This window comes from Narcine bancroftii, chromosome 2 (assembly GCF_036971445.1).
Source record: "Narcine bancroftii isolate sNarBan1 chromosome 2, sNarBan1.hap1, whole genome shotgun sequence".
Classification (NCBI taxonomy): domain Eukaryota; kingdom Metazoa; phylum Chordata; class Chondrichthyes; order Torpediniformes; family Narcinidae; genus Narcine; species Narcine bancroftii.
The window spans coordinates 319,706,311-319,724,288 of NC_091470.1; the positions used below are offsets into that span (position 1 = coordinate 319,706,311).

The 17,978-nt window shown below is 37.6% G+C and overlaps 1 long non-coding RNA gene across 1 annotated transcript; it reads right to left on the reverse strand.

Moving 5' to 3' along the window:
• Positions 1-294: 294 nt before the first annotated feature.
• Positions 295-17,148, reverse strand: LOC138752765 (uncharacterized). Its single transcript, XR_011350905.1, has 3 exons — positions 17,031-17,148; positions 4,615-4,655; positions 295-666 (listed from the first exon to the last, which is right to left on the reverse strand). It is a non-coding gene; the product is annotated as an uncharacterized lncRNA (long non-coding RNA).
• Positions 17,149-17,978: the final 830 nt, after the last annotated feature.

Below are 17,978 nucleotides of genomic sequence, written 5' to 3' on the forward strand. Positions count from 1 at the left end.
GAGTCCATCCCGTTCCAAATCGAACCAGGCCGGCCAGTAGCCTTCTCCAGAACCCTCCAGGGTCCTGAGTGCCGACACTCCTCTGTTGAGAAGGAGGCCCAGGCCATAGTCGAAGCAGTACGTCGTTGGAGACACTAACTCACTGGCAGGCACTTTACACTGCTGACCGACCAATGCGTGGTCTCCTTCATGTTTAGCAATACCCAACGAGGTAAGATCAAGAATGACAAAATCACCAGGTGGAGAATCGAGCTCGCCACCTTTATTTATGACGTACTGTATCGGCTAGGTAAACTCAATGACCCACCTTCTAGGCAACCAAAATTGCGAACAATATTTCAAGTGTGGCTTCACCAACATCTTATTTAACTTCATTATGATGTCCCAACACTTGTATTCGTTAATCGATGAAGGCAAGCTTCCTAAATGCTCTCTTCGGTACTCTGTTTACCTTTGCTGCCATCTTTAAAGAGCTCTGCCCCTGCACTCCTGTGTCCATATGCTCCTATATCACTTTTTAGGATGCTGGTGAAAGAGTTAAAATGTATTTCTACGCAAGAAACTTCTGTTTTGTGGCTTTCAAGCAATTGTTTACGCTTTCTTTTGAGTGTCTCCTTGGCAAAGTCTTCGAGCCAAGGTCCTATGGCTTGTAGAGATTACATATGCCTATGAAATGGAAAGAATTAATTTTGTTCAAACAATTTTGTTGACCTTTTAGCAAAGTTTTAGTACCATCTAACACTTTTTTAATGGCTTGTGACAATGTATAGCAACTGATAATAACGTTAACAACATTTAATAAAGTTTGGGAAAACTCAACTCAACTTTATGGATTTGTTTGAATGAGCCATACATAAACAGCAACACCATGATATCCTACAAGTGATTATAAAGGAAAATAGTCACTACAATTTTTAGTCAATAAAACGGGAGAAGTTTAAGACAATAGAAAGCTGAAAATTGGATATGAAATTCGGACTGGATTGATTGACCTCTGCTTAAAGCATTTTGAACCAAGGAGATGCGATTGTCAACACCATCGCCAAGGTCATTGAAGTGGTAAGCCTTAATAAAGGATTCCTTCTGTGTGGTTATTGCAAGTTAGAACACAGCTTGGAGAGGCTGTTGTTTGTCCTTTGAGGACAGTTATGTTTGATGTCTGAGTGCAAAGGTCAGCTGAATGGATAAGATGGCAGCCACTGCTGAAGCTACATGTTGAGAAGAGGAAGGTCATGGAACTTAAAGGAGAATTGCTATGGTGGCAATAAGATACAAGAGAAAATAAAACTACTCCAAGCAAGACTGAATGTAAATAAATCCCACAGAATTACTGCAAAAAAAAAATTAAGAGAAATTAAGATCTGCCACATGGAAATGTGTCACAAGATGGCAGTGAGGAGGATGGGCAATCCAGAGTGAAGACAAAGTCAGATATTAAGACGACCTCTGAAAGAGAGGATGGAATAAACCAGGTGATAGTGCGTCAAATGCTGGAGGCAGGAGAAGCAAGAGGAGTTCTAGAGCAGAATCCAGAGTTTCAAACACTGCATCTATACTTCTAAAGGTTCAGGCTAACCTGGCAGCTCTTGAAGTGGAAAAAAAAATGCTTCAAATTAAATTGGTCTTAATGAGCAGGAGGAATGGATAAGAAAAAGATGAGAGCAGCTTTGGAGAGAAGAGAAACAATAGAGAGAAGAGGAGCAGTTGCAGGAGGAGCAGCTTAAGGTGGAAAAATGAGCAGCTGGAACGGAACAAAAGAATTGCTGTAATCAGGCCAGGTTGAGGGCACCAGAAGGCTCTGAAGTATTTGGTATCCAAAGTAAATTATCTAAAGCATTTAAAATTTTGGAGTCACATTTTGAGGAAGGACAACAGAAAAAGGAAATATTTAATACTGAAGAAGAGCCAGTGTTAGTTAGGAGATTTTCATGGGTTCGAACTCGGCAGGTTAAGATACGGCCAAATCTCAAACCCCAATAATGACCTCAGTGGACAGAGATATAAGCGAAATGCCATCTCATGAAACAGAATACTACCCGCTCATGACAGGTAATAGAAGTCCAGGTGAACAAAGTAACTTGCACCCAGGCATGAGAAGGCAAGATGTATCATTAATGCAGTTACAGCCTCTCTCTTCTCTGCCCAAGAGAAAGATTCAAGTTTTGATGATGACCTACTTCAATTCCAAGCATTTATGAAAGACTTTGAATACAGTATTGAAATTAAGAGGATAGTCTATATAATTTGGAGCAGTTCACAAGTGGTCAATCACACGAGTTGCCATCATATGGGCCCAAATGAAGGATTTGAAAAGGCTAACTTTTTTTACTAAAGAACCTGTAGCAATTTTATTCTTGTGTACGGAAGGGTCTTTCATTGTTGTCAATAATTCTGGATGGCACGAGGGCTTTACAAGCTTATGCCCTCTTTCTAAGCATGTTGCAACGATATGATGGAGTTTTGCCATCTATGAGAGCTTAGCATATCTACTAATAAACTAATCATTTTAAATAAATTACCCGACTGGATGAAAGAACTATGGACAAGTTCAGTTGTTGAACACCAGAAGAGATGTGATAAAACAGCTACTTTTAAGGATTTGGCAGAGTTCATTGAAGGGCAAGTGGACATTGTCACAGATCCAGTGTATGGAAATATCAAAAGGCACTCAATAGGGTAAGTAAAGATGTTGAGAGGTCCAAATCACACCCTCAACCAAAATTGAAAAAAATAGTACATTTGCCACCACCCTGGCAGTGGCAGAAAAATTAAGGAAAATGAAAGTTTGCCTGTTGTGATATCATGCTTTGGAAAAGTGTGTACAGATGGAAAAGAAGAGGGATAGTGAGAAATCCCTTTTCTGAACAGAAATAGAGTGTTTTGACTGTCTGTATAAAGGACACCAGCAAGAACTGCAAAAAAGTGACTCAGCTGAGACATATGTAGTCAAAAACATCCTAAAAAGCTACATTATCTTCCAGGAAAAGAAGAATATGGAAAAGGAACAAACAAGTAAAGAAGTAGATGAAAACAGTGCTGAAGTCTTGGTATTGACAAATGGTCTTATTGGGGCCAGAGAGACCAACTGTAATTTTTTAAATAATACCTGTGCAAGTCAAGGCCAAGAAAAGGTGTGCAATAGTGCCTACTTGTGCATTTCTTAGCCCAGGAAGCACTGCGTCAATTTGTACCATGGAGCTAATGAATAAGCTTAATCTTCAAGGAAGAAAGTCAAAAATTCTATTGACAACTATAGGTCATGTTAAACACATTGAAACCAGTGTTGTTTTGGGCCTAGAGATTGCTGGACTGAATAGTAATGAGTTTTGTGAACTCCCAGGCATGAGCACTCAGAAAACTATCCCATATCGAAACGACATTGAGCCGTGGACACATTTGAAAAATATTTGTTTATGAAAAATCAACTCTGAGATTAAATTGCTAATTGTTTCAGATGTACCAATAAGTCTGGAACCACTAGTTTTAATATGGAGTGTGAGTGACAGACTTTATGCTGTCAAAACTATGCTTGGTTGGATGATTAGGAGGAAGAAGTTCAAAATCAGTCAACTATGTGTCAAAAAGAGGAGTGTCGGCGCCGGGTGGATCAGAGTCGGCGGCGGGGTCAGAGCAGGAGCCGAGACGGTAAAAAAAATTTAAAAAAAGAAATAAATAAATAAATAAATAAAAATAAAGAAAAAATAAAAAAGAAGAAAATAAAAAAAAATGTGTCAAAAAGATATTGGTTGCTAAGCTTGATAGTCTGTGGGAGCAGCAGTTCAAGAAGGACTTTCCTGGGCGCATCAGGGTCGACCAAGAACCTTCAAAGGAAGACCAGCAGTTCTTGGAATTGGTGGCAAAAGCTGCCAAGATGGCTAATGATCATTATTGCATTGGATTACCTTAAAAGGACATTTTGCATACCTGATGATAAAGCTTTGTCGAACAACATACACTGAATTTAAAAATTCAAGAAAGTTTCTTCCTTTCAATCAGACTTCACCAACTGCATGTCTGGAATGATTTGTAAAGGATATGCAGAAAAAGTATTAGATGATATCTCGGAGCATGAAGATGATAAAAAATGGTATTTACCACACCATGGGGTTTTACATCCATAGAAGAAGAAAAAAACTAAACTTAGAGTGCTGTTTGACTGTGGATCAACCTTTTTGGGGGGGGGGGGGTTCACTAAATTCTCAACTCTTACCGGGTCCTGATTTGACCAGTAAATCAATAGGGAGTCTTAACTAGATTCCATAAAGAACCTGTTGTCATCACTGCAGACATTGAAGCAATGTTCCATCAGGTGAAATTACTAAAAGAAGACCGTGACTTGTTACGATTCCTTTGGTGGCCTGATGGAGACAACGGTCAGAACATGGTGCAATACAGAATGACAGGGCATCTATTTGGATCGACTTCATCTCCAAGTTGTGCAAAGTTTGCCCTTTTGAAGTGTGCTGAGGACAATATGGAACAATTTAGCTCTCAAGCATCAACAGGAATAACCTCTATGTAGATGACTGTCTCATTTCTGCAGCTACAGTAAAAGAAACGGTAGCTCTTTAGCACAAGGTAAGAGCAACCTGCAACAAAGGAGGTTCTACTTACCAAATGAATCTGTAACAGTCATCATGTGTTGGCTGACATACCTGAAAGAGAGAACAAAAGAAATGAAGAATTTGGACTTGGACCATGACAACCTTCCTGTGGAGAGGGTGTTAGGTGTACAATGGTTTGTTTAGTGTGACGTTTTAAGTTCAAAATGATTTTGAAGGACTGACGTCTCACAAAAATGGGGATTCTATCAAGTCAGTTCGATATGTGATCCTCTAGGAATATTAGCACCAGTTGTCCTGACTGCCAAGAAGCTTTTTGTAGGAAAAAGATTAGTTGTGATGATGAGATACCAGAATCCATTGTTCAAGAATGGACATGTTGGATTCAGGATCTTTGTAAGCTGGAAGACTTCAAGATTGACAGATGCAAGCATCAATTGATTTCACAGTGATGGTTATTCTCTCCCACCCAAATGGAGAGGAGAATTGTGGTTGCCTGGGAAGGGATAAGGGGCAACTCAGAGAGGGGGGATATTTGGGGCTAAGGGAATATTGGATGTGGGAGTTGTTGAAGTATTTTATGTTTTAAATGTGTTGTCATACATTGAATTTAAAAAGGGAAAACTGAGAGATGAAAATGGGGAAAAGGGGGATGGTGGTGGTAGGAAGTGGAAATGAGGTGTAAACAGGGTATGAGATGGCCATGTTGAATTATATGACTATAAATATTAATGGAATAAATAACAAAATAAAATGAAAAAGGCTATTAAATTTACTGAAAAAAGAAAAAAATAGATATAGCATTTGTGCAGGAAACGCATCTAACTGAAGTGGAACATAATACATTAAAGAGAGACTGGGTAGGGCACGTAGCGGCAGCATCATATAATTCAAAAGCTCGAGGTTTAGCTATATTAATTAATAAAAATGTACCAATCAAAATGGAGGAGGAAATAATAGATCCAGCAGGGAGGTATGTAATGATAAAGTGTCAGATATGTTCAGAATTTTGGAATTTGCTCAATTTTTATGGACCTAATGAAGAGGATCAAAAGTTTATGCAAGATTTCTTTTGAAGATTGTAGATAAGCAAGAGAATATATTGATAGGAGGGGATTTTAACTTTAATTTGGATCCAATGTTGGATAAAACTGGACAAAAGACTAGCAAAAAGAATAAAGTGGCCAAATTTATGTTTAAATCAATGCAGGAAATGAAACTTATGTATATATGGAGGTGGCAGCACCCATGGGAGAAAGAATATTCATATTATTCGAGAAGACATAAAACATACTCAAGGATTGATATGTTTTTGTTGTCGGCCCATATTCAAGGGAGAGTCAGAAAAACTGAATATAAAGCTAGATTGCTATCTGATCATTCAGCCTTGTTATTAGCAATAGAACTGGAGAACATCCCACCAAGAACATATAGATGTTAAACTCCATGCTACTTAAAAGGCAGGAATTTAAAGAGTTTATTGAATGCCAAATTAAAATGTACTTTGAAATAAATACGGAATCAGTGAAAGACAAATTTATATTATGGGATGCAATGAAAGCCTTCATTAGAGGGCAGATAATAAGTTATGTAACTAAGGTGAAAAAGGACTACAATCAGGAAATAGAACAGTTGGAAAGGGAGATAGTAAGTACAGAAAGGGAACTAGCAACAAGGGATGATGTAACAAAAAGAAGAGAATTGACGGACAAAAAAATAAAATACGAAACATTGCAAACGTAGAAGGTGAAGAAGAACATAATGAAAATAAAGCATAAATATTATGAACTAGGAGAAAAACACACAAAATATTAGGCTGGCAACTTAAAACAGAACAAGCTAAAAGAACTGCATTGGCATCAAGGAAAACGGACAAACAAATTACATATAATCCAATGGAGATTAAAGAGAATTTTAAGGAATTTTATGAACCATTATACCAAACTGAGAATGAGGGGAAAGATGATAAAATAGAAGAGTTTTTAACTAAAATTGAACTGCCGAAATTGCAAGAGGAACAAAACAAACTGATAAAACCATTTGAAATAGAGGAAGCACATTAAAAAAAAAAAGCTGTCAAACAATAAAACACCTGGAGAAGATGGATCTGCAATAGAATTCTATAAAACATTTAAACAGTTATTATTTCCTCCTCTCCTGGAAGTAATGAACCAGATAGAAGAAACACAAAACTTGTCAGATTCATGTAAGACAGCAATAATTACAGTAATACCAAAGACGAGGAAGGATCCATTAACACCAGCATCATATAGACCAATATTTCTACTTAATTCAGATTATAAGATAATAGCAAAATTATTAGCAAACAGATTGGTCGATTATGTACCAAAAATAATAAAACAAGATCAAACTGGATTTATTAAGAAAAGACGAACAGCGGATAATGTCTGTAAATTTATTAATTTAATTCATGCAGTTCAAGGAAATAAGAAGCCAACAGGGGCTGTTGCTTTAGACACAGAAAAAGCCTTTGACAGAGTAGAATAGAATTATTTATTCAAAGTATTACAGAGGTTGAATCGACCTGAAAAATATCTTAATTGGATTAAAGCATTATATAATGGACCATTGGCGAAGGTAACAGTAAATGGATATGTATCAAACCAATTTAAATTAAGTAGGTCAACTAGGCAGGGATGTCCATTATCTCCCTCACTGTTTGCTTTAGCAATAGAACCATTGGCAGAACTGATAAGAACAGAAAATAAAATAAAAGGGATAAAAATAAAGGAGAAGGAATATAAAATCAATTTATTTGCAGATGACATCATAGTATACTTAACAGAACCATAAATATCTATAAAAGAACTACATAAGAAATTGAAGGAATATGGAGAAATATCAGGGTACAAGATCAACTCAAATAAAAGTGAAGTGATGCCAATGAGTAATGCGGATTATACAGAATTTAAAAAATAATCACCATTTAAATGACAAACACAAAACAATCCAATACCTAGGTATTAGGTTAGATAATAATTTAAGCCACCTGTACAAATTAAATTATAAACCACTAATAAAGAAATTGCAGGAAGACTTAGAACATTGGAAAGAATTACCGCTAACATTGATAGGGAGGGTAAATTGCATTAAAATGAATGTCTTCCCAAGGAAACTATTTATTTCAATCATTACCAGTTCCCTTAACAGAGAAATTCTTTAATGAACTATAGAGAATAATAAGGAAATTTTTATGGAAAGGGGTGGGGGGGGGGGGGAGGAAACTGAGGATAGCAATAGATAAATTAACAGAGAGGTACAACCAAGGTGGTTTGCAGTTACCAAACTTTAAAAATTATTATAGAGCAGCACAATTAAGGTATTTATCAGATTTTTATCAGACAAGGGAAAAATCAGACTGGACTAAGATAGAGCTAGATAAAATAGGGGAGAAGGTACCGCAACATATACTTTATAAGTGGGATGAAAAGCTGGTACGATATAAAAGCTCACCAGTATTGCATCATTTACTCAATATATGGAAGAAGATTCACTTAGAAAGGAAAAAAAAACAAATTACCAAATACCAAAATTTTTATTGATGCAAAATCAGCTAATCCCTTTTACAATAGATAACCTTTCCTTTAGAGAATGGGAGAGAAAAGGAATTAAAAGAATAGAAAATTGTTTTTTGGGAAATAATTTATTAACATTTGAACAAATGAAGAACAAATCTGGAATAACTCATGGTACAATGTTTGCATACCATCAACTGAAAGCCTACTTAAAGGATAAATTGGAAAGCAGACTGAGATTACCAGAGGGAAGCAGCTTTGAATATGTGATTACAGACGCAATGATAATAAAAAGATTTATAATGAACATGTACATCAAGGTACAAGAGAAGGAAAATGATAAAATAAGCTATAAACCCAAACAAAAGTGGGAAAAAGATTTAAACATAAAGATAAAAAATGAAACATGGGAAAAGTTATGCTCTGGAACTATGAAGAATATAATAAACACAAGGTTACGCATAATGCAGTATAATTGGTTGCACAGGTTATATATCATGCTCCAAAAGTTTAAAAAAAAATGGGATTTGTAGGAGGACCTCCCAGTATTTGGCCTTGAAAACTTGAGACCACTCTTGATACAAAAATTAATGTTCAGTTGTCTGCTGCCAAAATGCAAGAAAATATTTCTATTTATTACTTTTTCCACAGAGTCTGGTTGCAGTCTGTTCATATAATGGAGGAAAAAAAGTCTCTTCATCTCTTGAAGAATACATTGTTAATTAGTCTATATATTTGTTCTTCGTCGTAACAAATTTCTTTTTCTAATTGTGCCCTATTATTACAAATGTTAATTTGGCATATACCCTATTATATTAATTGCAAAGATAGCTTGTGCCTTTTTAAAGATGAGAAATTAGAATTTGCTTGCAACATTTTCTGTCTGACGGTTATTTTGTGGTAAAATACTAGCTGATTAAGTTGGTTTGCAAATTATTTCTTCAGGAGCTGTCAGTTACACTTGAGGCCTGAAATGTATTTTTCTTTGTAATATTTTAAGGCAATCAAATAATTTGTCAAATATTTTACCTCATTCTATTTATTGCTTATTAATTGAGCTAAATATTCTCCCTCCTGACTCTAAAATTTAGTTTTTTGGGAGATGTTACCTCATAAATGCTAAACTCGTCAAGCTTAAGCAGAAGTCATTAATGACAAAATGGTCATCTTTATAAATGGTTGGAATTTTTGAATTTTTACAACTTTGAAAATTTGAGCTTTTTTATAATTGAATGAGCTTGAAATATTTTCCTGGCATCATACTTCTGAGAGGGAGACGTAGCATAGAGGTTTAAAAAGTGAAAAGAATTAAACAGTTTAATTTAGCGTAAATTCAGTATCCCATATAGGTTTGCTAAGTATATACAATAATATAGTGTTCACACAATGACCACATCCCATAACACCCAGTCTCACAAAACATATCGTGAACATTAATACCTGTAGTAAAAAGTGACTTCAGAATACGATTTTCCAAGCACTGGTCCCTCATTATCTGTATAGTAATTGGTTGTGCAATTATGCAATAATACCAAGCTCTACTTTACAATATTTTCAGGCTCCAGTCTTCACTGAAGTATACAGGCGTGCATACAAAATCGCCTGCCAAGTTGAAAGTGGTAAAAACCACAAAGTGTATAACCAACACAGGCAGATACTCATCTGCTTTTCGAAGTTTGTCACATCTGTTTCTCCCAGAGATCACATTTTTCTTATTCCTTTATTTGTTTGCATTTTATATTTTAACTGAATTCTGGAATGCCGAGGGTAGATTGCGTCAGATCCAGCCCATTGGCTGGACTCCACTCATGGTGCCTGTGTGCCAGTCTTTGCCAATTGTGTTTGCAGAGGGCTACAGGAGCATGCTCATCTTTGGAGCTGATGTGAGAATGTCCCGCAGGAAAGAGGAGAGCCGGAGAAAGGTAGCATTGCAAATTCTGCCATGGGTCTTTGGCAAGTCTTTAAATGTCTCTGAGAGTCAGACATTTAAAAACAGTTCAAAAAGATTTAAGTAATTGAAAGAAAGCAATCCTTCCACCATTTGAAATGACAACCTTAAAAAGACACGTCTTGTTGCTTGGCTGACCAGCTAATTAATAGCTTTCAATAACAAGAAGGTAAAGTTGATTAGAGTGGCCACTATAAAACTGAGGCTTTGACTCAAGAGTCTTTGGCCAGCAGAGGCTACAGCAGGTAAGATGAGGGGATAAGGCTTGTTTTGGTTTTCTTTTCACTGGTTTGTGCAGACAACGTTCAGTGAGGGTGGTCCAGCCTCCTCCTGCAGGATGTGGCCTGCAGTGTGCCAGATGATCACTCCTATAGAAGTATGTGCAGCTACAGCTCCTGACTAACCTGATGAGCAGATCCTTTGGGATCCTCAAGATATCATAGATAAGAGCTTTAATGGAAAGCGAGAGGGTTAAACCTGAGAGGACAGGAACTCCCTCTGGCAATCCTCCTCAGTAACAATTAATACCATTGTAGATATTGCTGGGGGAGGATTCTGGCACCAAGTCTGGCTCTGAGTCTTAAAAGCAAAGGGGGTGGAAAGGTAATTGTGACAGAGGGGCTGACAGGAAACTCTGTGATCAAGATCAAGACTCCCAGATAGTATGTCACATCGTGGTCAGGGACATTTCAGATCAAGACCACAGCATTCTTTAAGATAATGGGGCTGGTGGCCACAGCACATTTAAGGGAGGGGGCATGACTGAAATCCCTAATAAGGAGGGGGGGCGGATGTCTGGGGGCATGGAAACTGAATGGATTAAACATTTTTGGGGGAAGGAAAGGACATCACTGCTAGGATTCGCTCTAGAATGCCAAGCAACGTGAGAATTTTTCAAAGTTGGAGGCATTTGGAGACAGCCTAGAATGACCTAGATAGATGTGGAAAGTTAATAATAGCCTTTTTTAAACTGCAGCATCTGAGTAGCCCTCCTGGGACCTGGATGTAATTACTGGGATAAAGGCTATGAAACACCTCTTAAATTGCAGGGGGATCGACCTATTAAATCGCCAACCCGGCAATTTAAGGGGGATCCCGCCCCCACAATGATGCATCATGTACTCACCGGAGGTACTGCTGGATGTTCAGGTGCTGGCTTCCCAGTGGTGCACGCAACCACTGATGTCACTGGAATAAGCGGGTCGGCCATTTTCATTTTCAAGTCGCCGGTAGACGTGACCTAGGTAAGTTTAACTGGGTTCCATGGCTACATCTGAAGTAGGTCAGGGACCCAGTTGGATTCTGGGTCAGACCCTTTCTAACTGCCACATAACTGGAGTGCTAACTGCGCAAATTGCCCAGTTAACCCCATTTTCCTCAGCCTAATGTTTTCAGTGTTCTTTCTTTCAAAGTGATTCTGTTTGACTGACGTGGAACCAGCTTTGGCTATGAATTGCCTTCCATGTAGTTTTTCTCTTTTGTTTTATCACCTTCAATTCTAGGAAATAAGCATTAAGGCTTCGTTTTGGAGACAGGTAGTGAATTTATGTCTCCTTCTACCATTCTGCCAGCTTTGATGGAGGAAGCTTTGTATTGTTCAATATTTTCCCTAAAATTTAAGATGACTTTTGAGCTATCCCTGTAAGTAAAATAACAGTTAATTTTTGTTACTTTCAGAAATAATTTTAACCAATAAGTTCCTTGGCAAAAAAATGTCAGCAGTATTCAGTGAAACTCCTATCATGTGGTTTTGTTAAATCTCTGCGCAACCCTTCTCTGCCCATGTGTTCCATTTGTTTGAATAAATTTTTTAATTAAATCACAAGGCCAAGCAAGCTGAAACAACATTTAGAGAACATGTATAAAGAGAAGAAAGATAAACCCTTAGATTACTTCAAAACCTTTCAAGATAATTTTGAGAGAAGGACAACGCGCTCAAACAGATGAATAGTGAAATTAGAAAAGGGTCTTCTTGCATTCACAAGATAAGTGAATTAACTGCTAGAAGTGGAAATGCTTAGTGTCACTGAGCCTTCAGTATCCATAATAACATCTGATGCCATGAACTTAAATGCCAAAGAAACTATTCAGACAATTCCTTTAAGTAATTCCACTAGAAGAATTGATGAGATGGAAAGGGACATTGGTGAATGTGAGATATAGAATGGTGCAATATAGTTTTATTTATCAGTTATATTTAACACCATATAAATTAAAAGTATTGAATCAGACCCTTTCGGATTTATGTTTTAGCTGTTGACAGGAAATTGGTACATTTTTTGCATTCTACTTGGCAGTGTCCCAAAGTTTAACCTTTTTAGTTAGAAATGGGTAAATTGTTGGAATGAATAATGGGAATTAAATTCCCACAGGATCCAATGTCATTTTTATTGGGTGATATTAAGAATATTGAACCTAAGTTGAAATTGAATATGTATCAAATGAAGTTTCTTCAAATTGCTTTAGCAATAGCAAGAAAATGTATTGCCATAACTTGGAAGTCAGATGTGGATTTGGGTATAGAAAGATGGCATGCTGAAGTCTGGAGTTGTATGCCACTTGAGAAAATCTCTTATAATTTAAGAGACAAATACAGTATTATATTTTGGAAGATATGGGGCCCTTATTTTAAAAATATGGGTGGTAATATTTAAATGAAGCTCTGACATTCCCTTCTCCTTAAGGTCTCAATATATTTATTATAAGTGACTTTAAAGTAATAGGCATCTGTTTTGAAGGTCTCTTGTCTGGTTCTTTCATTTTTTTCTTTGTAGGGAGATAGAGGGGGCAGAGGAGTGGTATATTAGGAGGGGCTTTAATATTTTTTTCTTTTTTATATACTGCATGTATTTATTGTTTTGAATTATCTTTACTTGTGTGTTTCATTGTGTGGTTTTAAACTAATTTAAAAAAAAGAAAAACAATTAGTCTTTTCATTTCAATCCAAGAAATTCTCTTTACAGATAGATGAATCCACTGTACAAGAGAACAATGGTCTTCACACGGCTAATGCCAGATTCTGGAATGGATATGAGCAGATGGAAGGGATGTTCTTTGCCAGAAGGATTGAAACAGATACTAAGGAACTGACTATGTTTGAAGAAGTTAAGAATGACATATACAAGGTCACTATTCCGTTCAAGAACATGGATGTTTGTGGAACTGATGGTGCTGTTTTAATGGTTAGATGATACAGAGGGTTCATTCCACACCTGAAAAATGTTATACCTTCAGTCATTAGTGTTAATTACTTCATTCACAGGGAGCAATTAGTGGCTAGAAACATAGGAGGATATTTAAATGCTTAGCTTTCAGTTGTCAGAAAGACTTTAAACTTCATTTTCTTCACACAGCTTCCGGAATAGACTCTGTTCAAGACTGTCTATTTTGGCAGCTGTGTGAAGAAAACTATGAACGTTGCCAGACACTGCTACTGCATATTGAGGTGAGATGGGTGTCCAAAGGAAGTTGTCTTTCTCATTTTGTTGTTCTCTGGGACATGATTATTTCTTTTTTTTCCTCCTAATGAGTATGGGGAAAAAAATTCATTGGCGCAAAGGCGGAAGCATTTTATATGGTAGATATCTTTGATAAACTCAATTTATTGAAGAAGACTTTAAAGGGTTAACACAGTAACCCCATGGAGCAATATCAGAAGTTGGGAATCTTTACAATTTTCAAATCTGAATGTGAACCCAGAGTCACTGAAGGAGGATGACTGTTTATGTGAAGCATGTAAGGTCAGTACACACAGATCTGCAGGATAGATTTAATAACCTGTTAAAATCTCAATGTCCTAAATTGGATATTAGATCCATTTGAGGAACATCCCACCAATGTTGATGCAGAAATTCAAGAGAGGTTGATTGATCTTCATATAATTGCTTGCCATAAGTTCAATCATTTTAAAATAGATTTTTGGGTTAAGAGCGATCTGCTGAATAAATTTCAAAAACAATGGGAAAAGGCCAAAATAATTCTCATTGCCTTTCCCTCAATGCACTTATTTGAATATTCATTCAGCAAGGTAGTTTCCTTGACAAAATCCAAGAACATACTTGATATCACACCTTTGATTATCACTATCCATTATGGATTCCGACATCAAAAGTTATTCACAGTCACATCAAGCTCAAGGATCTCACTCAAATTTTCACTTCATATGTATTATTTTTTAAAGTTCTTTTTATTGTTTTCACATCCTTGAGTTTATGTTTAACATTCCCTTATGACTCATTGTGTGCAAACCATTGTGCTCCAAGAATCATTTAAAATGTATTGTCATATGTATGTTCTTGTTTTCTTTCCAATGTGTTCAGTAAGAATGATTTCCTATTCTGGAATCACAATTTTGTTTTCACCTCACATAATATAATTTTTTAAACAACTTTTATGTTGTCAATTGGAGAGAATTACAGAAGAAAAGAACTAAACTTGACTTCCACAGGAAAGGGGGCCCATAAACTTTGAGCAGAGTCTAAAGGGGCCCATAGCCAAAAAAAAGTTGAGCATGGCTGTTTTAAGAAAGGTGGTACCAATGACCTAAGTAGGAAATGGGATGAGGTCCTACCAAATGCATATACGAGATTAGGACACAAATTGAAAAGTAGGACCTCCAACAAAGTAATCTCTGGATTACAACTATTGCCACATGCCAGTGAGAGTAGGAATAGAAGGCGAGAGAGCACATGAATATATAGCTGAGCAATTGGTACCGGAAGGAGGAATACAGATTTATAAAAATTGGGAACTTTTCTGGTTCAGAGATGACCTGTCTAAGAGAGATGGGTTACACCAGATCTTGTGTGGAGGGGAGATCTGTTATATTCACACAAGAGGCTTTAAACTAGTCTGGCAAGTGGTTGGGACGAAGATGGAGAGAGAGAGGGAATGAAAAGATTATTGAGACTGACGAAGCCAGAGCAAGTGAATTGAAGCAGAATAAGATGGTGGAGGACAAACATTGAGGTAAGACAGGTAAGCTTTGTGGAGTTTATTTTAACACAAGGTGCCTTACTGGCTTTAGGGGATGAGCTTAGAGCATGGATATGTGCAGAACTATGAGATATAGCCATCATCAAGGAGTGACTGAGGAAGGACCAGAACTGGCAGCTTAATATTCCAGGGTACTGTACTGTAGTTATAGATATGACAGGAACAGTGGGAAAGAGGTGATGGAATTGGGTTTGCAATATTAGAACCATAGAATAATACAGCACTGAAACAGGCCACTTTGGCCTTTTTAGTCTGTGCCGAATCATTTATCACAGTAGTCTTTAGAAAGGATATTACCAGAGAACTATCATGTTTGGTTATATTGGTGAACAATGGGAAATGGAAAGGAGTAGTCACCTTGATGGATGTATACTATCAGCCATCAAACAATAACTGGGAGCTGGAAGATAGAGAGATTGCAGATGTGTGTAAGAATAGCAGGGTTGTTATTGTCGGATTTCAGCATCCCCAACAATGACTGAGAATGCCAAATGATAGGGAATTGGATGTGGCGAACTTCATTAAATATGTCCAGGAGATGTTTCTACAGAATTGTGTGAGTAGGTTGACTAGGAAAGGAGAATTATTATACTAGGGAATGAAATGGTCTGGTAAGTGAGATTATGTATAGGGGAAATAAATTGAGACTTTAAGCTTTAACATGGTTATGGAAAAAAATTACACTGGTCCTCAATTTAAATCCTGAATTAGGGCAAGGCCAATTTTGACATGATTATGCAGGAGCTGGCAATAGGTGACTGGATGCAAATATTGGAGGGTAAAAGCATGACTACCCTATAGTTAGGGTTAAGATTGCCATAAATAAAATCTGGGTTGAACATGCTCAAAGTTTGGTACAGGACAGGAATGGCAAGGTCAGAGAACCCTGCTTAATGAGAGATTATAGAGGCACAGGTCAGAAAGAAAAAGAAGGCATCTCAGAACTTAAGAACATTATATATATAAAAAAGGAACTGGAGTAGGCCATCTGGTCCATTTGAACCTGCTCCACCATTCAACAGGATCATGGCTGATCTGATGATAGGTTCATCTCTACTGACCTACCTTTTCCCCCCATATCTCCTAATTCCCCTACTTTGTAAAAGGGTATCCAACCTGGTCTTAAATATATTTACTGAGGTAACCTCCACTGCTTCAATGAGCAGCAAATTCCATAGATTAGCCACCCTCTGGATCAAGCAGTTCCTCCTGATTTCCATCCTAAATCTTCTATCCTGGATCTTGAGTCTGTCCCCTAGTTCTAGACTCCCCAACAATGGAAACCACTTCTACCTCCATCTTATCGATGCCTTTTATAATGTTGTATGGTTCTACAAGATCACCTTTCATTCTTTTAAATTCCAGTGAGTACAGCCCCAGACAACTTGATCTCTCCTCACAGGCTAATCCTATCATCTCTGGAATCAATCTGGTGAGCCTCCTCTGGACCACCACCAAAGCCAGTAAATTTTTCCTCAAGTAAGGAGGCAGTACTCCAGATGCAGCCTCACCAGTACCTTGTATAGTTGCAGCATAACTTCCCTGCTCCTCAATTCAGTTCCTCTAGCAATAAAGACAACAGTCTGTTTGTCTTCTTGATAGCCTGTTGTAGCTGTAAACCAGCCTTTTGTGATTCATGCACAAGCACTTCTTCTACGTGGCGGCATGCTGCGCTCATTTTCAATTTAAATAATAATCTGATCTTCCATTTTTCCTTTCAAAATGGATGACCTTACACTTGTGTAACAGATAGATATCATGTCTTCATTACAGTATGTATATGTAAAAGCCAACTCCGTTACAGTCTGTCTAATATTCAAAAAGAGAAAAATCCCCAAGAAACCCCAGGCCAGTCAATCAGGTAAGTCGGTCCAGACTCAATCTCAAAGCTCAAAGTCCAAATTCAGTTATACCCTAACTGAATAACAAATTATGTCATATTGAATATTGGAGAGAGAAATGACTGATGTTGAGTTGCCGTAAGTTTACCTATCCTTTTTCAAGGCTTCCTTAAATGACTTCCCTCAGTTCTCAAATTGTGGTTTTCAACCCTTCATTAACATATGAGGTATGTGCCTTTCACACAGATCTCCAATTGGTCCCCACCACTCCAATTGCTGCAGTTGTGCTGCTCCAACTGCTGTTCTGAACGTTCCATTCTCTCTGTCTGCACAGGTCAACCCAGCTGCACCATAAGTCACACAGTTCTCAGTAGAATTCCAATCTTTATGATAGTCTAAAAGAACAGTCCATGGTCCATAACAAGGTAAAGATATATAACGATCATTTCAGGCCTGAGGCCTTCTTCAAGGGGACTGTTATCAAGCATTTTTGTGTTTTTACTATCAGATGATGGGATACAGGTTTGAGGGAATCCCTTGAGAAATATAAGGAATGTAAGAGCATAGAGAAGAGGAAAAAGGAGAAATAAAAAGTTTTGAGATAAATGCAATCTCAGAGGTGCACCAAAGAAGAGGTACAAGGACTGCCTAAAGAAATCTCTTGGTGCCTGCCACATTGACCACCGCCAGTGGGCTGATACCGCCTCAAACCGTGCATCTTGGCGCCTCACAGTTCGGCGGGCAGCAACCTCCCTTGAAAAAGACCACAGAGCCCACCTCACTGACAAAAGACAAAGGAGGAAAAACCCAACACCCAACCCCAACCAACCAATTTTCCCTTGCAACCGCTGCAACCGTGTCTGCCTGTCCTGCATCGGACTTGTCAGCCACAAATGAGCCTGCACCTGACGTGGACATTACCCCTCCATAAATCTTCGTCCACGAAGCCAAGCCAAAGAAGAAAGAAGAAGAAGTGAAGTGTTTGTTTAAGGTCTCACATATAAGATTGTTATGGAAGTTTAGAATAGGACCTCAGCTAGCAAAATGGAGTAAAAATAAAATAAGTTTAATGATAGGAGTCGGAGATGGTTATAGA